The 24,479-nt window shown below is 39.4% G+C and overlaps 2 protein-coding genes across 2 annotated transcripts in view; one reads left to right on the top strand and one right to left on the bottom strand.

The window, feature by feature from the left end:
- The window catches only part of MRTFA (myocardin related transcription factor A), a 506,306-nt gene that overhangs the window by 115,428 nt on the left and 366,399 nt on the right, over positions 1-24,479 (bottom strand). The window lies entirely within an intron of this gene.
- Positions 9,820-24,479, top strand: part of GRAP2 (GRB2 related adaptor protein 2) — a 44,260-nt gene continuing 29,600 nt past the window's right edge. The window contains exons 1-2 of the mRNA XM_069855510.1: positions 9,820-9,961; positions 17,971-18,082. The gene's annotated coding sequence lies outside the window, so the exon portion shown is untranslated. The remainder of the gene's footprint in view (positions 9,962-17,970; positions 18,083-24,479) is intronic.

Raw genomic sequence — 24,479 nt, 5'->3', positions numbered from 1 at the left:
TCCTGCTTGTGGGATCCCTTTGCTCTTTCTGTAAAGCTTTTTTAAGACTAACCATCAATAGGCCCTGCTATTCCAATTTTGCATGAGATCTTTTGGTCAAATCAAGTGATATCAAATAGTGACCAAGACAATAGAAAAGATACTGAAAAAGAGAAATGCCTGCTAGACTTCAACACTCACGATTGTATTTGTGACTACACAAGAGACTGCTATAACAGATTCATTGCCTTACTCCTAACTCCTAAATGATTCCATTTACCATTTTCCTAAAAACATTTACTGATAGGTTTTACCTTTTGTACTGTAAGGATTGTTAATGTTTGGTTTTAGCAGATAGCACTTTTTAGCATGGAAAATCATTTTCAGTTTTTATCAACTAAATTTTTAGCATATAAATTCTAAAAAATTAAGCTTGAGCTTTTTAGGTTGAAGTTTGTCTAAATAGAAGTTCTGGTAGGAGCTGAGGGAAATAAGATGTTGTTGAACAGTCTTTGATAGTCGTCCTCCTAAGGGACAGCATAATATAGGAGATACAACATCTAGTTATATTTTAGTTATCTTTGTCATACTACGACTTCTGATGCTGTCAGGAACCACAGAAAAGGGAAGACAAGTCAAATTTTTCCTGGTTTTGGCATGCTGAGCAGAAACATTAAGAAACGGTACAGAATGCCTCAAGAGACAGGTTGCAGATGCTGAAAGACCCCTGGCTTCCTCCTCATTTAGAATTATAAACCTGAAAATTCAGTACTAAGATCTCCTTTGCTGTATATTACTTTTTTTCTTTCATTCCTTGTTTCCACTGTTGATAATTTGTTTTAAGCACTGAATCTGATGATGTCCTTAGTCTTCCTGTAGTGCATTCATCATTCATTCACTGATGAATTCTGGTCTGGGGCATCCTAAATAGACTGACCTGATGGACAAATTAGTTGCAGTTGCAGCTGGTAGTTCAGGTAGTTACTTCTGGTCGTTGATGAGAACAAGGTTGTTAAATTGCTTTTCAGAGGGCCTTTCAAATTGAGGTATGGATGGAGTTAGACCGCATGTATTATCTGTTATCAAAACTCTGGCAAAGGGCAATAGCGAGTTAAGACAGTGACACACCTCTTAGAACTGAGTGACCAAATGTCAGTTGTTTTTTCTCACTTGTTCTGAACCACATTAAAACAGATACTGCTTTCAAGATAGGCAGTGACGAGGTGGTAGCACATGCAATCTTTTCTGAGAGAGGAAAAAAAGGCGTTGAAATGCAAATTCTCACTGTCAGAGTCTTCCTTAGTCTAATCTCATGGGCCCCAGATTCTTGTACAATCATTAAACAGTTTTGAATTTATCTCATCTATCAGTACAAAATCAAGCAAAATCATTATGCACAGCTGTGCCATAGAAGCAGCACAATGCAGTCATTTCATTGCACAGAATGGATGCATGTTGTTTGCACCTCAGAGGCAGTAGGAGCTTTTATCAGCAGGAATTCACTTTCACATACATCACTTGAGGATGTGAATGTGCAATGTGACAGGCCCATCACTACCAATAATTCATCTAATTTACTATGGCAAGGCGGATACTTGGTTGTGTCTGAAAGCCAACAGGTCAGTGGCTTCATCTAACAGCTCATGCTGTTCCCAGCAGTGCTACGTTCCTACTAATAATTTAATCTTGTATTTGAAATTCAGTTCTTAGCAGTTTACCTCCTCTTTCTCATTTTCTTTCACTTCTATGTAAAAATATAACGGTCCGTTTCAGCAAAATTAACCACAATTTCATGGATCACTACAGCAGGAATAAGTTTTATACGTAATACTGTAATCCATTAATTTTTTCTCCAGAATGCAAATTGACTTGATGAGCAATTCTGTGTCCTATGTAAATAACTCTAGTTCTAATTGAGAGAGTTGTACTTTCAGTGAAGAAGGGGGAGAGAAAAGATTGTTTCTCTGGCTTTGACTTTCTGATAATTGTTCCAGGATATTCCATTTAAATTCTAAAAATCCATCGTCTAGAAAACAACAAACAGCTATCTTTATTTCTTTTTTAATGAAAACCCTAGTGCTCTGCTTGTGCTTCATTCTTTCTTTTCCTTAGAAATAGTTCTTAAAATCCAGATTCTCACTTAATGTGCCAGATTACAGTATCTAAATGACACAATTCCTATATCTCATAGATACCAATTATTGCATGGACAAGGATAGAACATGACTCTTGTTCAGCGTGTCAGTAATGTGCAAGAAGAAACACTCTGCAGAAGCATGGTGAATAGGAATTTCACTTTCCATGGCCCTTCAGATTCTCCGCAGGGATTGACAAGAGGTGTAATAATTCATAGGAACTGGATAATAGTCTGTATTAAGTGTGGATATTTTTCTACTATGAATTGATTGGCATTATCATTTCTTTTAATGGTAAAGATATTAGACAGTAATTATCAAGAACTTCTTGCAGGTTCAGAGCTAAAAACTATATCCAGAGATTATATTGAAAATAAAGATAACAGCTTTTATTTTCTATTAGATTTTTCCTAAGCTACGAAATTTCTCGGATTATTTGATTAATTATGAGATAGAAAAAGTTACTTAAATCTCAGTGGTAAAGGTGTTAGAGCAGTTAACATTGCATCTTGTCTTTAAATGCAAACTTCATTGGACTACTGACTTGAAGTCCAGAGGAGGGCCACAAAGATGATCAGAGGGATGGAACACCTCTCCTATAGGAAAAGCTGAGAGAGTTGGGGCTGTTCAACCTGGAGAAAAGAGGGCTCCATAGAAACCTTTTTGTGGCCTTTCAATACTTAAAGAGGACCTGTAAGAATGATGGGAACATAATTTTTGGTACGACCTGTAGCAATAGGACAAAGGGTAATGGTTCTAAAATAAAGAGGAGAAGCTTAGACTAGATATTAGGAAGAAAATTTTTACAATGAGGGTGGTAAAACACTGGAACCGATTGCCCAGAGAAGTGATAGAAGCCCCATCCCTGGAAACACTCAGGGTCAGGCTGGACGGGGCTCTGAGCAACCTCATCTAGTTGAAGCTCTCCCTGCTCACTGCAGGGGTGTGGGCTGCTTGACCTTTAATGGTCCCTTCCAACTCAAACCATTCTATGATTCTATGATTAAGTTAACATAACCCAACTTCTTCAGGATGAAAAAACCCTACATTATCGAAATTACCAGGTAATAGTATTAGAGGAAAAGAATGACATGTTCTTTCATACTGTGCATTAAGCAAATTGTGGCATTTATTGCCTCAGAGTCTTGTGAAGGGCAAAAATATAAATGCATGAATTTATAGAAAATAAGTAGTTCTTACAGGTAATTGTTCAAATACAATCTCTGGCTTAACAAGTCCCTAGATTGTTGCAGGGAACAATTTCTGGCAGAAATGTCAAGAGAAGAATCACTTTGTTTCTTTTTTTCCTGTCCATTTTCTGTAAACCTTATCTTATTGGCACACTCAGCTAGAGGACACCAGGCCAGATGGGCCTTTTGCCTGATCCTGTACATTATTATAGTGCTTTTCAGTGCATTATGGCATCTTCAGTACGATTTCTTGGCAAAATCACATTTGCTTCAAAACCAACTTGTTTCTACCAGTGGCACCTGTCAGGACTGCAGAATGAGCAAATCTGCTGGCTGAAACCACTGCAGCACTTGCTTCCTAAGTGACATACACCTGGGGTACTCCTTAGCAGCTTAAGTTGCCTGGGCTATCATAGCACTGATATGCCACATAAATTACCCTAATCTCATATTAGTACTTGTATAACTAGGAATTTCTATACACAGATTGTATCTGTCTTTTCTGGTGCAATTCATTTCATTAATCTAGGAAAATATAGATATGAGAGAGCAATATAAGCCCCAATCTATTTTAATATGTATTTTAGAGTGAGGAGATACTATTTTGTCTTGTTTATTTTCGAGCCACTAATTTTCAGAAACGCCAAATTCCAATTTCTTTTCAATTTTTGGCATTTCAGCTCATCTGTCTTTATATTCAAAAACATTTCACTGATATGTAAGCCTGAAGTCAGCAGTGATGTAATTGTACCTAAGTTCTTATTTGTGCTTGGCTTTCTTACTCTCTGCTTTCTTTGTGCATCTGTAATTACTTGCTGTCTTTCATTGAGCAATTAGTTTAAATAATTCCTCTGAACTTCCTAATTTTAACTGACAAGACTTCTCAAGTCATCTTTGATTCCTTCCAGTATTACTTATACAATGAAAATTCTTCAGTGTCTCAATGCTGAAGAAGCCCTGTTAACAATGGTGTCTAACTTCCCCTGACTATTGATAAAATAATCCACCTGTGCAAGGCACTTACACACACCTCCAGTTCTTTCCTCAGTCATTCATCCTGGGGCATACTATGCCCATAATCTTGGAAACAGAAGCTGCAACGTGTGTCAGATCTTTGATCTCTCGGTGAACTTGGTGGGGCTCAAGGATTGTTAGAGGCTACTTCTCTGACTCCACTTTGGCCTCAGAATAATTATTCATAATGTTCTTCATGTGCCTCCTGAGCGCTATGGTTAAGGGTTACTTTGCATCTGTAGTCAGTAAGCGATGCCAGACATTTCTTGTAGTGCTTATTCTATTCTCCAAGTCAGAAAACTCAACATAGTTCTGCAAATGTAACAGCTGAAACATTATTTCATTCACTTATAATTCTGGAGAAAGAGGAGAGAAATTATTTCATTCTCCAAATGTTAGCCAAAAATACAGTAACCATGACAGATCCAAGGAGAAAATACAGAGAATATGCCTAGCCTCTTCTTTTGGTGAGACTACAGTTTGATACCAAACTAGAAGAAAAGTAGCCCGGTTCTTTTCAATAACGTATATATAATTAATAATTAAGTGCTTTGATACTTATAGGTTGAAAACACCATATTCAGGAGTTCCACAATAAAAAGTCTGCCAAGAAGAATAAGCACGAGCAAGAAAAAGAATAAATGGACAGTTTTATTTCACAGAAAGCTTATTTAAACATAGCCTAACACCACCTACTATAAAACCACAGCTTCAGTTGACTTATAGTGCTACCATAGCTAGCATTTTGATCACACCTATAACAAGATCCAAATGCAAATGTTAGATCCAGTGAAAGTCACATTACAGCAAAAGGACAATATCTGCAACTAGGGAGAAGGGATGGAAATGTCTGGTGTCAATCTACTGCAACCCTTCCGTCTACGGAATTGTTGAAGGGCTCTAAACAAGAGCAGCAAGGTGAAGGGATTAAAACAAGAGCTTTCATTTGTCTGTGAATTGCTCTGCTAAGCTGTAACAACAGCGTTTCTAGACTGATCGGCTTGGATTTGTCAGCTTTTACAGCTGGTATACTCAACAGGAGGTGCATTTTAGTCAACGCAGTAACAGCATAAAAAGGGAATGCAGCCTCCAAATTATTTAAATTATGCTTGTGAATTGTCATTTCACAGCTTTTTGAGATGATCCTGTTTTCCTCCCTTCCTTTTATTAGCTAGCATCAGGCTGGGTAGATTTCTGAGCAATTCCCAGCTGAGTCACCAGAGAAGGGTCTGCCTTCATCGTGTATCAATTTGATTTCAAGCCCTGACAAACATCCAGCCTCAACAAACAAGACAACCTGTAATACATGTTAAGAGAACAAAAGGTAAAAATATTAAAATTCATAATAAATGGTTGTTTCCCATCTGAGCTTCCTCTCCACAGCCCCACTTAAGAGCATCCTTCCCCTGTCTGCTCACTCCCACAGTCCAGATCAAGGGATATTTTAAATGCAAGGATAGGCGTTAGTTTCAAGAAAAACATCAAAATGGTACCTTTTAAATTTTTTAAAGAATAGAGCTAATTAACCTTTTTATCAAGCCACATGCATATTCAAATTACTTAGATGGGAAATATATTGGTTTAATTAAGATTTCACAGGGAGAGACAGTTGCAAACACTCGGAACTGAGAGAAAGTGGGATCTTTATGAGGAGGGTGCTGTATGTTTTACAACTCCCTGTGTCTCTTTGTTGTTTGCACTTCAAATGGAGTCCATTTTTATCTGTCTCTCTCCTGCTGAGAGAAACTGATTTTATGATGTGTTTCAATTAAGCTATTAAGAACTTCAGTCTTGAGATTCCTCTTTTGCCTTTGTATGTTTCTCTCTCTCTCTGTCAGAGTTGCACTGTGACATTAGTTATATGGCAGCATTCATTGATTTCCTTTGTTTTACAAGTCGATTAGATAATCCTCCCGCAATCCTAACTTGCCCTAACAGAAAACTTAGTGCCTGTGTTTTCCCTAGCTGAGTCCCCACAAGATTTGATTTTTGTAGGTCTAGGATTTTGAAGAGGTACGTTCTCAACAAGCAGGGCACACTAATGCTTTCTTCTGTTTCTTTGGTTTTAGTTAATTGTGAAAAGTTCAAGAGTGACAGCTTGAAGTTCTATATGCATACGGAAAGAACAACATGAACAGTGTTAGCACACACTTGTCCCTCACTCCAGGAGCTCAGGAATATCTCAGAAGTGCAAAAAAATGTACTACAGTGATATGGTGTTACAATACTTGTATTTTAGGGGCAATACCACACAGGACTTCTACACTGAAAAATCATATCCTCTAAATGCTCAGGTGTAGTTATATATCCAATACTCCAAGACAGTAAAAGGCTAGGATGTGCCAGGGATAAAAATATATTGATGTGGTTGACTCATAACTAAAATAATATATTAGCCTAAAAGATCCTCCTCTGAGAAAGCAAAAACAACAAAAAGACAAACCCAAAAATCTCCTGAAGTATAAAATTCAGTGGATGTTCACATTTAACTGATATTCAAATTGAGCCACTGAGACTATAATGGCCTGAAGCCTGGATATAGCCATGCATTCATTTCCTGTCTTTTGCTTTTGTTTGTCTGTTAATGTCAGATAAATCATGTCATATAAATGAAGCTAAACACTGTTTAGGTTTTCATGTCAGTAGACAAGACATCAACATTTGATTCTTGCATTCTGTGCTTCTGTATTTGAGCCAACTCTGTGTCATTAGTGCTACAATGCTGCATATATAACTGATTTTTAGTTTGCTTGCAAGATTGACGTCTCTAATGCAAAACAAAAGATATTTTTGGCTGAACAGTTGAGAGTTGGGCTGAATGGAAAGTTGTGTTTTGCCCCAAAATGTTTTCTATTCTTTAAGGTGTTTTTTACCTTTTTATTCAATTTAAGACAAAGAGCTGGTTTAAGCTGAAAAATCACGACTTTTCATATTGGAAGTACTTAAACCACTAAATATGCAAAAGAGTAAGCTTAATCCTTCTCTGCAACTTTTTGAACAAAAGATATTATTAAGAATACTTTTTCCCCCCCCTCAATATTAGGTATTTCAATATTGTCAATAAGATTTTGCCCAGCTCTGTTTGTAACAAAGAGCTATTCTAAGGGGCAGAGATGCAACCTGAGAAATCTGGTTGCATGTTCTTCAAAGTCAAAAATAACTAGGAGTTAAAATATTTTTTTCTGGTTTTGAGTAGCAGGCTGTGATCATTTGGGCAGAGTCTGAACCATACTCGAGGAAATGGTATCCCATCCAGATTATCAAAGAGGTACAAAGTCAGGAAAAGTGGCTTTGAAGAATCCAGGCGTGTGAATCTCACTGACTCAAGAAAGATCTCAACAATTTATGAATCTGTATCAGCTGCAGCAAATGCTCCTTCCTTGCTTACAGTCCACCAGACAGAATTTAGATTATGGTTTTAGGCTCTGATTCTGACTGATGATTGCAGGGAGAAATTTCACTTGATGTCAATTCCTTTTTTAGTTTTCTCTGAACTACCTGGTGCTGACAGCTGTGGGCACAGTACCAGGCAGCCCAAGGGCCAAGGCAAGCGCTGTGTTTCTTAAGGGAGCTTTCCGCTCTCCAGAAGCAACCAGTTTTCCAATCACACAATCATAGGATGGACCTTCAAGACCATCCAGTCCCAACACCCTTGCCATGGCCAGGGACACCTCACACTAGGTCAGGTTGCTTAAAGCCCCATCCAACCCGGCCTTGAACACCTCCAGGGATGGGGCATCTATGACTGAGCAATCAGTGACAGTACCTCACCACCCTCACAGGAAAAAGTTCTTCCTAATATCTAACCTAAATCTCCCCTCTTTCAGCTGAAAACTATTACCCCCCATCCTCTCCTTGCAATCCCTGGTAAAGAGCCCCTCCCCAGCTTCCCTGTAGCCCCCTTTAAATATTGGAAGGCTGCTATACGGTCTCCCCAGAGCCTTCTCTTCTCCAGACTGAACAACCCCAGCTCGCTCAGCCTGTCCTCGTAGGGTAGGTGCTCCACCCCTCTGATCATCTTCCTGGCCCTCCTGTGGACTCACCCATGTCCCTTCTCCCAGTGAAGCTCTGAGTGCAGGGAAGAAAAGGTGCTAGGAAAACAGCCTTTTGGGAAGCCAAGCCCCAGCAGGGACAGGATGACCATAGGGCAGGGGTAACTCTTGCCCCAGTGTAATTAATGTATGGAGCTAATTACCAATGGGATTGATGTAGGTGAGAACACAGAGGTGGACTCACACTGCCAGGACCATTATTATGCTCATCTTCCCTTCTTCCTCCCCGTTAACTCAAGAAGTCCAGCCTGGTGATTTTATGATTCTAAGTCAGAACAGCTGTGTGCATTGGGTAACCTTTTCCTCAGGAGATTCAAACTGTTACCAATCACCTGCAAACACCTGTTCCCTTTCTCTCCTGACCCAGTCAGAATGTTTTCAACCAGACCTCCCTTCCCGTAAAAGGGCCCTCACTTTTCACTTTCTTGCAGTGTGGGCTGGCAATTGCTCCTTGATCCCCACCCCTCCCTGGCTCCCAACCCCTCTGTGAGGGATGTGTGAACCTCACACAGGGTGGGGGAGAAGGGGAGACTGCTACAGGGATGGGGAGAAGACAGACTGATAGAGGTGTGAGTGGGACAGCTTAGCAGAGTAACCCAGCAGTGCCTTTTCAACCTAAAGAGAAAGCCTTAACTATAGTTAATCATCACTAGTTTGAGTAAATCACAGTCACTCTGACCAGGCTATGGGCCTCCCGCGATGCACCCCTGCTAGCGGCTAAATTGATGCAACGACTAAATGGGCAAATGTGCCTTTTCTGTGTTCTTACAAGAATCAGATTTTCATAGCTCTTTTCTCACAGCTTGAAGACAGCCTTTTCACGCTAATTGCAGAATCTGATGAAGTCCCGTGTGTTCCTTTGTACATCAGCTCCCTCTTGTCCCATGTTTACACAAGCCCAAGATGGTCCCTGTACTTGCCAGGGTTTGCTTACAGAGATGCAAGTGCATCTTCATATGTGCATGCACAGTGTGTGCACTCATGGACTCTGTCACAGCGCACGGCACGTGTGGCAGGAGATGTGCTCTGCAAGCTTCAATGCTGATAGATTATGACCCTTGCTGTCACCCCATATTAAAGAAGAGGGCACATTTTAGGAGGTGCTTGATGCCTTTCTCCTGGGGATCACTACTTTTGTCCAAAGGGGCCAGTGCTTTCCAGGCAGATGCATTAAATAACGGAGCATTGAGCAAGTTACGGGTTGGCCCAGCACATGACATGAGGTTGGAGCAGCAAACGGTTGTAGCATTCAAAGAAACTGCTCTAGAGCAGCTGTAACCCTTGCAGTAAGAGAATAAAACCACACTGAGCTGTATCCCACACCCAGCTCAGTAAGCTGCCTGTGAGTTCCTGCGTGGTTTGCGGTTTGCACCCCGCTGGCTTGATTGGCTGTGCCTCACGAGGGAGAAGCAAAGAGCCGTGGTGAAAACTTGAGTGCCTCACATGGCTCTGCAGGCTTCAGCCCTTGCTAAGCACTTATGCTGAAAACAGGAGGGAAGTTGGTTACCTTGTTATGAGACTCCTGCCATTCCCCACTTCTTTGCCTCAACACAGATCCTGAAACAGCAGAGTACAACCACCTGCCTCAAAGGTACAGATCTGCTTGGCTCCTTACTTCTTTCTCTTAAGGGTTTTAAGGGTAGATGCATTGGCTAAATTATCACACCTTTTTCTTCAGAATTAAACAAGTAAGGTCTTATCTGCAAGGCTCAAGATTTAGTGTGCTATAATTTCCACTGCAAGTGCATTAAGTTTTTCTCCTTGGCAATGAGGGAGCAGGACTGTGCTCAGAAGGCAAGTATTTATTGGAACAGAGCTAAGAAAATAATACATGGGGAATTATTTTTTTCAGTCAGAAACACAAAGTGAGGAAATATCCAGATTTCCTGGAAACTTTAATGTTGCTTTGACAGAGATCAGACTGTTGTGTCTCTGAGACAACCAATATGATCATACTGACTAGGGCCAGATGCCTAAAAATAAAAACACTTCTGGCAACTGTAGATCTGGCATCGTTGACCCTCCTCTTGATGTCTCCCTGTGGAATGTGGTGGTGTGTCAAGAGGCCAGGCATGAATGTAATTTCTCCTCAATTGTTTTTTAATATTCTTGTAAAACTATTTGATGCACTGTGGGCATAGTATGCAGTATTGTTACAGGACATTTCTTTAGGACGGCGTGGTTTAGAGCTGTATGGCAAAGTTTGTGTGTTTCATGTGTGCTTGTGCACACAGACCAAGTTCAAAAATGCTTGACTTGTCTTCCAGTTAACCTGTGAGAAAAAAAAGGCATCAGTCTCTAAGATATGATTTAGAATCACCCTAAATTTTCTTAGAAAAAATCATAATTTAAGCTTTTTCAGCAGCGGCAGGAGAAGCTGTAACATTTATATTAGTCTAAAGAAGAAAGGTTTTGTAATGACTGTTTAGTAAACAGGCAAGGCAGGAGGAGCTGTGTTCGGGATAAGAGTTGCCCACAAGTTATGTTTTGGCATAGAAGACTGTAGCCGATTCAGCTAGCAATGCTGGTCATACCCTGGTAAATGGAAAAAGAGAGGCACCCATGCCTTAGCTTCCAGGTCTCTGAATACAACATAAACCCTGGCTACAACGTGATGGTGAAATGACCTGGAAAAGATATGAAGAAAATACACTCCTTTAGTAGTGCTGTTGGTGTCCCATTGAAGCAATTACCCTTACTTGCCTATCTGGTGACATTTACTTCTTTTTCTTTCTTGCATCCAAACTCGATAATCCTAGAGACAAGAGATTAAACACGGAATACTGCTGTGTGTCATTCCCATTTTTATCAAGGAAGCAGAATAACCTGTACATGGATGGATAGGCAATGTGAAATATACACATCTGAATTTAGCTTAGTTTTGTTATCTGAATTTTGAAGTTGTTTTCACTGCCACTGCTCCATTCTGCTCATGTCTCCTAAAAATGTTAAGACTGAGCGATCTGCCTTGGCAAAACAAAAATTGGTCTTTCACAAGATACGCTTTTGTACAACTCCCAGAAAGCCAGGGCTGCGTTGCTCAAGTTAGTTTTTTGACCTGATCTCTTATACCTTCTCACGTCAGTTTGCAGAAGGTAGAGCATGTCTGCAAGCTTGTCTAGTTTTTCTAAATTACAGCCATTATTCTAATAAAAGACATTACTTTTCTCTTCAAACTTTGTCCTCTTTTACCTAATCACACAGAATTTCTTTTTTTCCCACACTTACCTTCTACTCTTGCAGCCATATGCCAGTGACCTCCTTTTTCGCTGATTCAAGGACAACAGTACATTGCTGTCTGTACAATGTTATACTGTGCCCTCCCAATCAATTTGCAGCTTCAGAGCAGCTCTGTGTGGCCACAAGCAATACCTGAAAGTCTGGTGGGCAAGAGGTTGCTGTTAAACCACAGGTCTGGAACTATTGCTGTAGGCAGTGTCTTTTCGTTTATTCTTACTGCCTGACGTAATGAAAATGATCTTCATTCCCTTCACTATGTTTCTTCCCTTAAGAGTATTTTCACTTGAAATTTTCCTCTTAGTGGAGCTGTAAGATATATACCATAAAATACACTCACTGGCAAGTTCTATCTCTGATAATAGTCAGAAGGGTCTACCCACTCTGGCTGAGAAAATGCCATATGCTTACCAGTTATCAAGCATTGTCATCAACACTTTATATGCCAATGTCTCTAGGGCTCATTCTAGTTTCTTTAGTTTTTACTAAATATAGAGAGGCTCCATCTTCCTCTACCTTTCTCCCTTCTCTCCGGAGTCTGATTTTGGTTTAAGAGAAATGTAGCCAGTCTGTCTTCTTTCAGTGCCTCAAATTGCTATATACAATGTAATGACAGTCACACACTTGATCCGAAGCTCAGGACTGGCTGCAAGTCATATTCCAGTGAGTGCAGAAGGTATCCCTAAGTACCTTGATATCTATCAAAACATCTCTTTTTTTTTTTTTTTTTTTAGCTCCCTTGAAGGAGACTTCTTAGTCTTTTTAGCTTAGTTTTTCACCATTCTTGGTCCGTTCAAGGCAGCAGCAAAGGAAGTGTATTACTATCAGGGGTTATATGGCGGTCACCTTGCCTTTCCTGTATGCCGTCTACCTTAATGTCTACACATATTTTTGGCTATTGTTGGGCATTTTGCCCATTTGCCTTAAGACAAGTAAGTATGAAAGCTCTCACTTCATAACTTTAATCAGGACCATGTACACGAATGTAATGACATTGAGACGACAGAAGCACCAAAGCTGTACTAGCTTAAATAACTTGACAATCTGCAAAAATGAACTGGCCTTCTGAGAATGCAGCTTTATGGCTTTCAGTACACCATTCCACTTAAATATCCTCATACATGGCTACACTGTACTTTTCTGATGTGTCCTACAGTGCAGAGAGGTGAAGTGACTTGCTCAGGGATGCAGGCTGAACTGTGCTTAGAAACTGGGTTCTTGGTCATGTTTCTTCATCACTAGTCAATGATGCCTCATTTCTGTATTTTATAGTGACAGTTAATTTTAAATGCAATTTCAAATATGCACTATTTTAAAAGATAGAGGAAAGAGACTTGCAAAAATGTGAGTAGAATTGGTAGCGATATTAGCTAAGCAAACAAGTATATATGCTATAGTCTTCATGCTTCAAGGTACAAACTGATTCCTGTGATACAGCCATTCTAAGTGGGTTAATGCTTTACTCAGGTGCTTCTGATGTTTGGTCACTACTGTTCCACAGCTGTCAGGCTTGCCCAGATAGGTAATCTGGGTGAGAGGAAGGGCATATTATTTTTCTTTTGGCTTTAACCCAGAACACTGTCTCTGAAGTGTATTTGCTGTAAATGCTCTTTGTAGAAGGATTTCAAATAGATGAGAATGAAAAAAGGTGATCTCAGAAAGGTCTGAGCTCTTCTGCTGATTAGAGGACTATGCTGAAGCACTATTTAAATAATATCTAAGCAGGGGTTGAATAAGCTTGATAAGAATGGATACATTATCCTGGCACTAAGATCACAGGTCAGTACTGCAAAATATTATGAGATGAAACAAAACAATTGGAATGCCTAAATGAACGCTATGCACCAATACATGGTAAAAGTCTTTTTTCCCTGTCTTGGAGCTCTAAGAACCATCCTTTCTCCTTTTCCCCAATTCTATAACCTTTTCTACATACAGCTTTGTCTTTTTGGAGCCGTGTACAATACTAATTACATACCATTCTTTTCCCAGAGGCACCGTAGGCCTCATATTCTCTAGACTATCCTTTCTAGATCCCAAAAACTATTTTAATCATTATTAATATTATTATTATTATGTCATCATTGCAAAACTCCGGTAACCCGTAGAGTAAAAATTTTAACCTTCAGAACTCTGGAATTTATTTTTTTAAAAAAACAGCTACATAAGTAGCATCATGTTTCCAGGTTGTAGCTACTCCAAGCTACAGCTGAGTTCTGCCACAGGAGAAACACTCCATAACCCTTCAATCTAAACAGGGATTTTCTTAGGATGCGGATGAACTTCTAAAATTGTCTCTGTGTGTGAATATGACCTGATAATTGTCATTTAGAAGTGTGTAGAATATAAGGATAGGATGGTGGAGGTATTCTGTCTGGCTCTTTTACATGGCATTTACTCTACCAGATCAGACTACACGTCTGTCACGTCCAATATGCTACCCAAATAGGGGTGAAAACATAATGATTCTGAGAAAGGTGACTGAACTCTCTATCAACCGTGTGTGGAGAGCTCTGTGTGGAGATGGAATAAACACTTTCTAAGTGATTACTTTACAGTTTCAAGTTGTATTATCAGGTTTTAAGCTGTATTATCATTACACTGGCAGACAGAAATGATGCCGTTATTGAACCCCTATGTGCATGGATTCTCCTTCTTTGGTAATCCTAGTAGTGTAAGAGATCTCTGAGATTAAATCCATCAAAGCAAACAAAAATTCTCCCTATGTACTCTACTGCCAAAGAGAACTGAATCTAGCTTGAAAATACTATCCCATCGTGATCAAAAGGTGAATCCTAATAGATTGATCGAGCCTTTGAGATTTTTAGTAGAAGGGGATGAATAGGCACACAATATTACATTGCTGAAAATTATATAGGCATTCTCATAATCATGTCATACCTTCAGAATAGGCCATGTACAGCACTTGTCTCCTTTGCTTACAGATTTGATATAGTGTATATCGTTACCGTCTCCTGTATCCCAAGTAATTACACCTGTACTGCATGCCTAAATGGTTTAATGCTATCTTCTCCTTTTGCTGTAATGAGCTCATTCAATAATCAAAGCCTCTGAATGTTTGAGTTGTCAGGTTAGCTTTAAATAATGCTCAAGAAAATATTTTTTCTTTCCCGCGACATCACAACAAGGCAGTTCTCGGTAGGGCTGATACCGCTGCTCACAGTTAGACTTTCATCATTCAGAGCAGCAGCTGCTTCCCTGTGTTTCCAACAGAAGTGAAGCCAAGTGTCCCTGTTGAAAGATGGTGGGAGCTCTGCTGTCTGCTGAGAATCCCAGTGTGAAGTGATGAACATTTTGAAAGGGCCATTCTAGCTGTTGGCAGCTCAGGTATCTTGAAAGCTCCATTTGTAGCATTATCCGAAGGAATAAATTAAACATCATGGGGGTTTAGGTATGGAATTTTTTTTATAAGAAGTATCGTAGAGGTGAAGAAAATTATTGGAAAAATCTTCACATGTTGTCAATTCAAGTTTTTTGTGATCTTCAAGTAGAATGATAATCTGGATTAATGCATTAGCAAGACTATAGAAACAAACAAAAGATCAAACCCAAAGTGTCAAGTCTCTGAAATAACCCATATTTAAGAATAATTTTACTTACTAAATTAGTTATTAGATTTCCTTGTAAATTCTCAAGAAATTCATGGTGTGCCCTTGTAGTCAGTGCTGTAATTCTTTACGTACACCATGTTTCTCATACATAGCTTTACCACCAAATCCTTATTTTAAACACAAAACTCAGATCAGCTGCAAGAACACAGACATGATAAGTACCTCCATAGTATATCATAGAATCATTAGGTTGGAAAAGACCTCTTAGATCATCAAGTCCAACCATTCCTATCAACCACTAAACCACATCTCTGAGCACCTCATCTACCCATCTTTTAAATACTTCCAGGGATGGTGACTCAACCACCTCCCTGTAATTATTATTATTTTTCAACTGTTTTTCAACACTGTTCTGATTTTCTTCCCTTTTCTGCTCAGGTCACTGTGGGAAATGGGGTTGAAGCAACCACAAGATGATGTCTTTAGAAATTAATCATTCATTGACAACTGCAACTGCAGAATGGGTTTATAAATATTTTCTGAAATCTCTAGGGCTCTTGAGGGTCAGCTCTTTAAGCATCCTGAGCTTTGTAGTTAATTAGTTCTTTTAAAGAAAGGCTTCAACTGACTTTCAAACTCTGTTGACACTGCATGCTCTGCACTCGCAGAGGTTATGTCTTCATTGCAAAAACCAAGCAGTGCTTTAGGATTTAAGTGGTTTACTCCAAGTATATTCCCCAGAGTGGAATCTCAGAGAAGAGAAAGCACGGGTGATTTTATGGCAATGTGGCTAGCTGTGCTCATTACAACACACCTGCCTGGAAGGAACACCCTAAACACATCAGTTCTTGAGGTGCAGACAAAGTCATGGCAGAAGAAAACCCAAGCCTCAGCAAATTCTCATTTTAAAGATAAAGGTAAATGAAGTGTGGAGAGTAGAAGGGCTTTTTTGAATGCGGAGCTTTCCCGGTGGGGTTGTACCAGGGCAGTTGTTTGGGACAGTTCTTCTGGTAGATATTGGTAACCTGTAGTAAGTGTTCCTTTTTCTGGCTTGATTTCTGTCTTTTTGGTCATGCCTCAAAGCTCCCCACACCTGTTTTAACTTGTATTTTATTACTGTCTCACTGTAACATATCATCGGGGTACCACTCTCAATTGAAGCTTTCCTTTCCTCTCTAGAGCCAGCTAAAGAGCTTTTACCATTCTTTGTACGCTGTAACTTACAGAGACACAGGCAATGGTAGCACATTTGTAGTCACTGCTCTGAGTCTTCTAAGCAATTTGTGATTTCACCTGGTAATTTAGGGGAGATTTTTAAGCAGACCCTCAGCACTTCAGGAGTTGTTGTTAGCGACTCAGAGAGACTCAAGCCATGTCCTCTGAGTCAATACTGAATTATATGCCCTCGCACATGAGACCTGGAACTGTAGGCTGATTGCCTGCAGTCATCAATTCAGCTAATTGCCTGAGTATAAAGGTGTGTGTCCTGATTGCCCAGGCAGATTTCAGTTTGCCTTCTGCACGTGTGACATTTTTATTTTAATTGGGCAGTTGCTGCTTCTGCTCCTAACCTGCTGTGCGCTGCCAAAAAGTACCAGAGGATGGATTTCACTGTTAGGTGAAGGGATAGATAAAGAGTTGGGGAAAGCAGCAGCTAAACTGGAAGTACCCTCCAGGGTAAAGCTGGGGTCAAAGGACACAGTCGTCATATTTTAACGTTGAGGCTTACCAGCTCAGCTAACCCATACCAGAGGTGTCCAGAGAAGTGTTATTCTCAGTGAGGCTGCAGGAAAAAAAAAAAAAAGAACTTGTAATAAGGCTTCTTAATTAAAGTGCTGGGTAGTTTTAGTAAGAGAAGCCAAAGGAGGAGCTGTAATCCTTTAAAACACACCAGGAAGAAACTACAGCACTGTGTAGCCTCTGCCCAGCACTGCTGCATCCCCTTCTGATGAAGCGTATCAAGATACCAGACATACAAAATGAGCCTGAGTTTAATTCATGACTCGTGAAATGCATTGGGAATCTCTTGGGGTAAGCAGTGGTTATTTTCTTAATGAATTACCGCTGTTTTGAACAATTTCTGTTTGATTTCCTTAGTTTTACTTTTTTTGCTTGAAATGTTCTTTATCTTTTGAGCAGGATGTTCTCCTGAAATGTTGGGCAGGACATTTTTTAAGGTAGCAATTTTGAAAGCATTAACTTCTGCTGTGTAATCTCAGATGCTTAATTGACCTGAACTTTGGAAAAGCTAAGCATCTAACTCTTCCCTTGACCAGCTGCGGAGATGAGAAAAGTCCAACCACTTTCAGAGCAACGGGGAAAACAGTGTCCCAAAATTCAGGGAATGCTTTGGGTATAGTTGGGGATTAGATTCTTTTACAAACATAATGCCTTTATTAAATATAACTTTTTTGTAAAGCTAAACTAAAAAGCAAGGCTCATCTTCAAGACAAGAGAGACAGCCAACCATCATCAAATGGAGCAAGATATGCAATGATAATGAATCTGAACATTGCAGATCCTCAAATCTAATAGCAAGTAAAGTGGATATGAGTAGGAGAAACTGATAGAAAACGGAATAGAAAATGGAAGTGCAGTGAGTATAGGGATTTGGTTTTTCATGTGGAGGCAGAATCGCTGTGTTGAAAATATTTTATATGTATTCAATTCAATCCACCCCATTCCTCGTAGAAGCAATCACACTAATCCCTATTCTAAGGGGTTAAATCTCCTTGTATCAGTGTATGGGCCTTGTTTAAGTCTTGTGACAAGTAATTCTTGCCATTGGCAGGTTTCTCACTGCAGAGCCCTTACCACAGTCAAGATGCATCTTGAAGGCTAAGCTGCATGGTCCCTACAGTTTGCAGCTCTCAAAACTGTATTCTGCAGACTTTCTGAGGTATGTAGAAGAGGAGCACCTTCTTGAAGGCTATATGAGGTACATGACATAAAGCATTTTGCAATGTTAGCCTCACAATTTTTTTCCCATGGTATACAGCCAAATTTGGGGTTTTCTTTCCATTCTGGAATTTTCTCCTTCTTCCCTCTTTTTTCCTTTTTTTCTGAATTCTATCTAGGAGTAATCATTTTCTAGAAGTTACATAATGAGGGTGTTAAGCACATAGAAGTCAGGAAATAATGATTGTAATGCTAGGCACATTTTACTGTGTGTTTTGATACTATGCAGCTGTATAATTGGAGTCTAGTACTGAAGTTAATATCATCCTATGAAATATTTTTTTTCCAGTCTTCTAAGATGCATATTGAAAGGTAATCTCAAATCATTTAATGCAGATCTTCTACCTAAATGATTTTCCGTATGTCTTTGATCTAGACATGCACATAATTTATATCATTGCCTGAATGAGGCTGGTGTTCCATTACAGTAGTCACTGCAGAAAATCCAGGTTACAGTCTTACCTTGTATAATTTCAAAGTTAGCCCTGATGGGAGCAGGGGCTTAAACTGGATGATCTTTCCAGATCCCTTTTAAACTAATTCTTGTGTGGTTCTATAAACAATTCTAACCTACTTGGTTTTGTTAAGTTGCACCATATGGAAGAAAACCATTTGCTTCAAGTAGTTTGCCTTATGAATAGGAAAGACAGTGCAAGGGTAAGGAAAAGAAATGCAACATGGAAACACAATAACCAATCCAGCAGACTATCAACATGATATCAATTCTTTTTTTTTTCTTTTTTGTTTCAACTCTTTTTCATGAGGTGATTCTTAAATGACAACACTGCCATCAGCACAGTGTATTCAAGAACAGGAATGTGGGAACAACTATGCATGATGTTCCATCATTTTATGGAAGAAATAGCATGTTGACCTCCCCTTATAAACCATAATGTAACATTGAATGCAACAGCTGGCTTCTTTAAACGTATATCCACCCATTTCTCAGTTCAACTAAAACAATTGCCATCTCGTGGTTAACTGAGCCAGTAGGACCAAAGGCAGTTCTCAGGGCATCTGTGAACAGGTTTGTAGCTGTTGTACATCATGTTGTGCTTCTGCCCTGATTAGCTATGATACGGTATGGTATACTCAGTACGTCCAAGGCTCCCACTGCTACTCAAGACACTCACGGGTTATACAGAGTCCTTTTGTGTGGAGTTTCCTCTCATTTTATCACCAGTTCCAGTGGCTGCTAGACCTTTATGTACCTCAATGAGTATGCCTCCGAACAGTGTTACTATTAAAATTGGATTTCCATTTCATTCCTTTTTTATCTTCTGAAGAAAGCAAATACAAGCACAGTGGGTAAGTTGGAATTGCAACAATATGCCTGCAGTTGCCACCCAAAGAAATGTAAGAATACATTTTCTCTAAAATTTTGAACCAGAATTACACTCACTTCTTCATTTAGTAGGGCAGGATCTGCATGGAGTAGGCCCAGCGTTTAGGCTTTCACATAATGAAGCTACGAGACTTAGTATGAATATAAATGTCATGAATGTGCACTTTTGTTTCCATTAAAGCAATTTTACTTGGAGCTTTAAGTACTGCCATTCAGTGCTTTGTATGCAAACTGTGGCACTGAGAAAAGATGACTGAAACTGAGAGAGACAATGTCCATTCTGTATTCACTCACCAAGGTTAATTGAGTGTGGTATCAATAACTTGCAGAATAGAGACAGGAGGGAAGATCTGCAGTGCTTTATGCAGTAAGCAATTTTTAATAATTTAAAGGACACAATAGTTTAGACATTACCAAATGCAAAATGCTGCTAGTCTGTTGCTCTGGATGCAGATACCTTGTTTGTTCTGTGCAAAGCTAAACCTGACTGTTTTTAGCTTGAGAGGAGATACCAGAGCTCTGCTTGCCCCACCCAAATGATATTTCATCTCCTCAAGAATTAGTTTGTCTGAAGTCCACCGATTCCATATTCAAAGTGAGATTCTCTATCTTTAGTTGAAAGCACTGAGTCCCTTTGGCATAGCCCTGTTTATCTCATGGAGTATCTTTTATGTTTACCTCTTCACCATCAGGAAATATTTCCTGTGAGGCATTTTGCTAGGATCTTTGTCTACATACTGATACCTACTTTTTTCTTAAATGAGTGTCTTTGTCCAGAAATTCAAACTCAAATGTTTGATCTGAGGCTCCTAAGTCTCAGAGGTGAGCATGTACTTTAAAATGGCTTAATTCTTAAAGTTGCTAAATATTCATGGATCAAAAAAACTTCAGGGTGAGCTATAAGAAGTCAGACTCTCTGCAAATTTACACTTTAAACTGGAAGTATGACCAGGAGGGAAGGAGCATAGTGTTAGGCCAGATTATAGGTCAAGAGATTGCCGTGTATTCTTCCCATGGAAATCTTTAAGTAGGTGTTCCACTGCTGCTGATGTTTGATTAATATATAAATTCCAGCTTCACCTGACACATGTTCATGCTTATGGATGCACCTTGTCACCTACACGCACACAAGTACTTACCCTCCAAGTGTACACAGACCAGCTCATTCACAGTTAGTGGATTCGTATTTGCCAAAGAAAACACAACGCACACATCACCTGAAGCTTGCTCATGGGACCTCTGTTCCTCCGTTCAGACACACTGCAAGTGAACATCATTTGTTTATAATCAGATCCCTTGAGATACACATATTCAAACATACTTTTGCTCAGATGCATTCAGGCTTGCATGCAGAATGTCTGCTCCTGCATGACAGCAGAAAAGGCACTTCACATGATGCTCTCTTCGCCCAGTCATGCATGTAATTCCACATTCTCACACACATGCGGAGTCTGCTATTTTCCACGAGTGTATTGTACCAAATAATTTAAATCTCTTTCTTCCCATCCTGCTTAACATGCAAATGTGGATAGCACATCAAGATTAGAAATAAATGTAGCAGAATGACTTCAGTCAACCTGAAATGTCGGATGACTCATTCACACCCTTTGCGCAGTGTTCCCTTTTTGCCACATGCAATCTATTGAATAGTCTGAAGGCTGTGTGGTTCCCTGCTGCAGAGCAGCAATCGATCACTTGCTCACTAAAGGAATGGGACCATGATTATTTTTGCAGGGTGCACAGGGGTTTCACAGTGAGGTTCCAGTTAGCCTCACTGCCACAAAGGTGCCCACACTGTACAAACGGGAAACGTAGGATGTCACCCTTGATCTACCTATAGGAACCTTATGTCATTAATTAAGTCTTAGTCTGTACCTTAGTTCAGTAACTAATGTACCTACATCAGCAGGTGACCTGGGTATTTTTATGCCAGGTGATGAGAACCTGTTCCAGTTTGACATAACTCAATTTTGGATTAAGATAAACAAGAATGAGTTCTTCCTCCTTCAGAGTAAAAATGTCTACGTGTTAAATCATTCAGGAATTGCTGGTGCACTTTAATTTCAAATGTATCTTAAAAAATGAAAAAAACATGAAATATGTTCTACACTTCTACTTAAAATGGTACGATTGCTGTGCAGAGACAAACCCCAGGAATAGTAACAAGCTGGCATTCACTTTTACCTTACAACGAGAAGAAAAGTTGGATTGACTGTTGGAGTTGCAGCTTTAAATGTGTAAATTATTGTAATTGATTGCTTTTTAAACCCTTTCATAAGCATTCCAAATGCAGATGCACATGGACTGGCTTTAATTTATAGAAAGGCTGTTTTGTAGCACTTAGGCCTTGTAAAAGGGGGTCTATGTTTAAATGAAGCTCAGCAATGAAGATCCATGAAGCAGAAAAAGCACAGTTAATACAACACCGAGGCTCTGAAGGTAAATATGCAAGTGGTGATACGCAGGTACCATAGCAGTGCTCATTATACCACATGGCAGATGCCACTAGTAGCATTTCAGTGTCTCTGTCCTTACGTAAATGTGAAGTTTTGTATATAAAGAATATCAGATTCTCTTCTCCGAAAAAAGGTTTCTGCAATCAAAAATTATGTATGACATGTCCTAGATAAGAGGGCTCTGAGAACGTAATTATCAGATTTCCTATGTTTGTGTGTAGATATTTGTCTTTGCACCTGTGGAAAAGCTAGGGAGGGGCTCTTTATAAGGGATTATAGTTATAGGATGATGGGTAACAGTTTTAAGCTGAAAGAGGGGAGATTTAGGTTTAATATTAGGATTTTTTTTTTTTTACTGTGCCTTACTGCTGGACCAGATTCTCCAGAGAAGTAATGGATGCCCCATCCCTGGAGGTGTTTGAGACCAGGTTGGATGAGGATTTTTATCAGCTTTATCTAGTGGAAGGTGTCCCTGCCTATAGTAAGGGGATGAAACTGGATGATCTTTAAGGTCCCTTCCAAGTCAAACCATTCCATGACTCTGATTATCACAGTTAAACGTATGTTGAACTGGACTTTTACATTCCATCCTCTCATAAAAGCACAAGGGAGAGGAAAGATATAAAAGGGAAAAGAGGCAAGTCAAACTTTTCAGTAAAAAGAAACACAACTTGTGCAGTCAGCTGCAGTTTTGTACAAAAATAGCTTTATGGTTAAAAGGACAAAGAAATGTTACCTTTTCTTACCAAGCTAACTGTAGTTCTGCTTTTGTACAAAACCATATCTGTTGGCACACAATGTAATTTTAGTACTAGATTCCCAGATTTTGCATGATCGTCTGTGCTGTCAGGATTAATCTTGCATGAAAAATACCAAGGAAAATAGCAGTTTCATCACTGAGCTTTCTCTTCTTCCCATTTTACACAAAAAGTTGCCTGATAAAAGAAACATACAGTAGCTGATCTGAAACATATTATTATGTACCCGTAAGTGTATACTAGCAGATTTTCATACCATTTGGTTCACATATCACACTCAAATGTATTGATGCACAGTAGCATCAAATATAAGATTAAAAACTGTTTTTACCAGATTGGATTAATGCCTTAATGTAATGAATCCTCTAGGTTGTGCTATGACCAGAAATAAAGAAATTATAGCTTCTTGTTGCATCCTTCGTATTATATATATGAAAAGAGGAGTAATTTAACTGCTGTGAAAATGAACCAAAGACATATGGTAAACTTAATCCTACTTTAGCACAAATATTTATGGATTTTTTTTCTAGACTTCCATTTCACATTGTAGAATGCATAATCACGCATAGACAAAGGAATTTACCGTTCATGCGCACATCCAGTGTGTATTCATAAGCAGACCTGCCTCAACACCAGAATTGCTTAGCTCTTAGTTACAGCACACAAGTCAGATTTAAAGAACTGTATGTTTTGTCTTGAAATCTCTCTCTAGCAGTCAAAGCTGGAGATAATCTCGAGTATTCTTTACTGTATTTAGACACTCAAATACAAGGAAGGCATCTTGGAGTATCTGGATCTAATTGTAGGTAGGGTTTACTGTCTGCGGTTGGTTGGTTAGTTGTTTTTAATTCTGTTTTGACTCTTTTGCTTTGGAAGTGACTTTTGGAAAGTCCATCCTGGCACTAAACATTTGCAATCTAACATCACTCCTCATCCCCGTCTCTTATATGACCAAATTGAGAAGTATAATTCTCCATCTGACTTGCTGCTAGCAGAATGGTTCCCTGGAACTGTTCATAGCTGCTGTGATTCAGAGAGGCTTTGAAGGTACTTATAATTATACCAAAGGCCAGTTTCAGGATAAGTACTTCCAGGATTTTGCAGAGACCAAACATGGTCTAAGACGCTGCTGATCCCTCTCAACTGCAGTGTTTTACTAAGAGTAGATCTTCTCAAAGGATAAAGATCATAGAGGGCTACAAGTGCATGGAAGCAGACGTATATGTGCGTGCGTAGGTTCCAGAACAAATTCAAGGTTGTGCATTCTTGCATTTGTTCTGATCTATATCCATCTGTCCTCCAATGAACCTCCAATATTAGTGCAAATATGCTAAATATACATGGCTTATTGGGATATTAATATGGTATATTGATATATTGGTCTGTTACAGCTCCACATTCTGTGAATCCACAAAGTGCAAGCTCTACTTGTACACAAGAGCTGATCCGTTGCCTACATATGCCCATGCACAGTGGGAGCAGGATTGTTATTCTGATAACCACACACTTGCAGTACAACGCATAGAAGCCAGTGCAGCAGCTTACAAAAAAAAAAAAAAAAAAAAGATGAGAAAAATTGAGAGGCAGTTAGCTAGATAAGGTATGAGGGGATTTTTTAAAAACTCACATAGAAGGAAGTGGCTACATTTTTCATACTTTAGTTGTTTATCTGGAGGGCTTGAGAAGGAGCTGCTCGACAAATGTGCCAAAAGAGACCGTTTGAAGCAACCTCCCATCAGGCGGCATTCCTCAAGTGTCTGCTCTTTAGGAGCAGTCAGGGAAA

The sequence above is a fragment of the Phaenicophaeus curvirostris genome, chromosome 1 (assembly GCF_032191515.1).
Source record: "Phaenicophaeus curvirostris isolate KB17595 chromosome 1, BPBGC_Pcur_1.0, whole genome shotgun sequence".
NCBI classification, from domain to species: domain Eukaryota; kingdom Metazoa; phylum Chordata; class Aves; order Cuculiformes; family Cuculidae; genus Phaenicophaeus; species Phaenicophaeus curvirostris.
Note: the sequence above shows the minus strand (reverse complement) of the source record. Positions and strands in the feature narration are given on the sequence as shown.